The 3,702-nt window shown below is 54.5% G+C and overlaps 1 protein-coding gene across 1 annotated transcript in view; it reads right to left on the minus strand.

Annotated features, from left to right (window-relative positions):
- The window catches only part of GAL (galanin and GMAP prepropeptide), a 7,772-nt gene that overhangs the window by 3,094 nt on the left and 976 nt on the right, over nucleotides 1–3,702 (minus strand). The window lies entirely within an intron of this gene.

Below are 3,702 nucleotides of genomic sequence, written 5' to 3' on the forward strand. Positions count from 1 at the left end.
GTGCGGGGACTCAGCAGAAAGAAAGGGAGCCTGTCCAGGCCCAAAGGGGAATGCAAGGGCAGCACCGCGCTCCAGCCGGGCAGGGCAGGGCAGGGCAGGGCAGGGCAGGCACAGCAGTGCACACGTGGTGCAGCTGGAGGGCACCCAGGTCCCAGAGGAGCCAGTCTCTGAGCTGGATGCCCCCCGGACGGACGACTGGGTCTGCGGTCCTCCCATCCTGAAAACGGGACAGGGGCTCACTAAAGAACCTGGGCTGTGATGTGATCTGATTTTTGTTTTCACTCTGGCAGCCGTGTGGGAGATGGGTTAGAGTCAGGGAGGGAGAGGGGGAGAGAAGAGGCTGAGGAGAGGGGAGGAAGGGAGATGAAAAGAAAGGGAGAGAGGGGAGGTGCAGGGAGGAGAGGGAAGAGTGTGTGTGAGTGATGTGTGCGTGCGCACGCGTTGGGTGGTGTGCACGTGGAACTGGAACCGATCTAAACAGAGAGATTCCTTCAACTGCTGCGGGAGTGACGAGAAGGGACTGGATCTGGAGACTACTCCGGAGATAAAAGAGAAGGGAGGAGAAAGGACAAGGGTGCAGACAGCTCAGGGTTCCTTAGCCCAGTGGACTGTCGCCTACACGGCTAGACAGAGGGACAGTCATTCACGTCCCAGAGACAGAGTTCTGGGCACTACAGGAATGGAGGAGCTGCCGCCAGCTGGCCCCACAGACACACTGAGTGCGCTCAGCGGTCAGCGGCGCCTGTTGTGAAAACCTGCTTTATGGTGCCACCCCCACACTGACTGACCGAGTCAAGGACCGTACTGTTAAGCTCTGAAGGGTTTTGACGAAGATGGCCTAGGTATACAGCTTCTGGGGATCCAACCTGACAGAGATGTAAACTCGACAGTGAAAATGTGATTGTTTTTCCAATTCAGGATTCACAGTCTTGATAAATATATTTTCAACATTCCAAAGTCACACAGATAAATTTTTTTTTTTGGAGAGGTTTTCACTATAGGGCGCGTGCGCTCGCCAGACAGAGAGAGACAGAGAGACAGAAAGCGAGAAATCACACCCCCCCAGGGGGGATGGTCATGCCGCAATCCCTTCTCCTCCATTCTCCTCTCGGGATCTTGGGCACGCACGCACACGCGCCCAGGGTGAGTTCTAAGCCACCGGGTCTGGGACGCGAACCGTGGTTGACTACGTGGGAGTCCAGCGACATAGCCATTACGCTAACTGCTGGTTCCCACAGATAAATATTCTTATTGAAGGCCTCCTCCTTTCTTTGGGGCCAGTTCCACACAGAGGTGAAGTACTCGCTGACAACAGAACTTGGGGTGCAGGGTGTGAAGGGCCAAGGAAAACAGCACACCCTGTGACGTCTGCCCCCCCTGCAGGCTGGCCCCTCTATTCACAGTGAGACGGCCAGGAGGGGACGTGGCCCAAGGCCAAGAGGCCCTCCCACAGAAAGCCCAGGCCCCGGCATGCAGCCCCCAGCAGTCTTGTCATCTGCAGTCCTCAAGCCACCACTTTAGGATTCTCCAAGTGATCCAGAAGAGCAAACCTCCACAGCACGTCTGTACCTGAACCCTGAGATTAGGAACCCACCTATTCTGGGGGCAACAGGTGGCCTGGTGGTTAAGGGCACTGGACTCCCACATGGGCCAACCATGGTTTGAGTCTCGGACCTGGCAGACTGCTTTCTCACTTTCTTTCTCTTTCTCTCTCTGCCCCTCTCTGGTCAAATTAAATTAATTAATGAAATAAAATTCAATAAAGTAATTCTTTAAAAAACTTATTTCCCCTAACACTGTACACGGACACCATTCTTTCCATGCACTCTGACAGGATTGGAATACGAAGTACATGCCCTTTGCCTCCTTGTATGGTGGCAGCGGGCAGTAAGTAGCCAGGACTGTTTCGGGTAGATGGGCGTCCCAGATCTGACTATGCATGCAAACCTGAAAGCTGCCAATAGGTCAGGGGTGGGCAGGAGTAATTAAAATCTGCAGGCGTCACCGCACGGACCGAGGGTATATAGGAAGGACAGGTGGGGCCACAACGTGGGCAAAGGGGGCGCGTTCCAGGTACGCTGCCCCAGGTGTCCCATTTAGGGCCAGGGCTCACCTCGAGTCGCCTGCCTTTGCACACTGCCTTTCTATGTTTTCTGCTACCTCTTGCTCCTACTTATAAATCCCATCGCAGCGAGCAAATCACTGAGCTCCCTGGAACCTGGCGTGCTCATCTGTACACGCAGAGGTGGAACCAGGCGATTACCACACCCCCAGCAACACTAGGCCCGTTGCGTTCTCTGCATGATGAATGTAGTAACAACTCAGACCACACCCAAACACTATCAGACGCCAGACACCATGCGTTTGTCTCTAAGGTGGCAAAATATGGACATTGACGGATGAAAGCACACATGCCACCAAAGCACAGCGAGGCCTGAAACCCTGATAGCACCACTGCGGAGTGGCAGAGCCGGCTTCCAATTCCATGTCTTGCCCACCTTGAGCGTTTAAGGCAAAGTGCTAATGACGCAGACTGTGGTGACACCTGTGGCCAGCCAAGATGGCCAGTCTGCCCTCCTCCTCCTCTTTTCTGCTTCCTTCCCTGTAGGCATTTAAGTCATCCAAGCATATTCCAAGTCTTGCTCTGTATCTACTGAAGCCATAAGGATGCCCAAGACATAACCCTTGCCTCTGCCCTCAGAGAGTAGGGGACATAACAACATCCAAGGCCCAGTGCAGGCTGCAGGGGTCCTGGAAGTGACCATGGTGGGGGGGGGGTGGAGGAAAGGGAGGGTCTATTCAGGAAGGGAGCGACCTAAATTTAATTTGAGGTGAGTGTGTTTGAGATAACTTCAGCAGTTCCCATGTGGAACTTAGAGCTTGGGGTCAGTTGACATACAGGTGTTCTGGAAGCTGTGGAATGGACGTGTCTAGGGAGACCCAGGGACCTGGGGAGAAGGCTCAGAGCAGGGTTCCAAGGAGCACTTGCCTTCAAAGACGGTAACACAGGGGAGCTCAGGAGAAGCCCGGGGCAGGGATCCCACTGAGGGCAGAGTAGAAGAGCTAGAAGAGGCTTCTGAAAGGCTAGGGTGCTCCAATGTCCAGTGCATTGGAGACTGTCCATTTAGAGGTCCCTGATGACCCCAGGAGAGAGTTCTGAGGGGGAAAGTAGGTGGAACCCTTGGGAATGTAAACACAGAAGTTCGGCAGGGAAGGTGCTTGGAGGGTCTGCCTTGGTGTAGGATGGACAGGAGTCAGGGTTCAAGAGAGAGCAAGATACCTCAAGGTCAGGGGTAGGGGGGAAGATGGGACAAATGGGGTCAGGAGCGCCCCAGGAATGAGCTCATTTGTGGCAAGTAAGGGTAATCAGGTCTGGGGTTGCCTGTCGGGGTGGGAAAGGGTGCCTAGGGACAAGTGAATCTTCAAATCAGCAGCTCCTTTAGCTTCAGGGAAACCTGTCCTCCTTCAAAGTCTCATGGAAATGCACCCGGCCCCCAATATGTCCCTTCGTTTTTTAAAAAAACATTTGCAGTTGGGCATGTGTGCTTGCCAGAGAGAGAGTACAAGGGGGGATGGCCATGCCGCAGTCCTCTCCATGTGGCGCACCAGGTGTGTTTTTCAAGCCAGTATGGGACTTGAACAACACAGTCAGCCGCTTGGGATCCAGCTCCACTACCGGCTGGCCCCCGCAGCCCCCTCCGC

The sequence above is a fragment of the Tupaia chinensis genome, unplaced genomic scaffold (assembly GCF_000334495.1).
Source record: "Tupaia chinensis unplaced genomic scaffold, TupChi_1.0 Scaffold149501_1, whole genome shotgun sequence".
Classification (NCBI taxonomy): domain Eukaryota; kingdom Metazoa; phylum Chordata; class Mammalia; order Scandentia; family Tupaiidae; genus Tupaia; species Tupaia belangeri.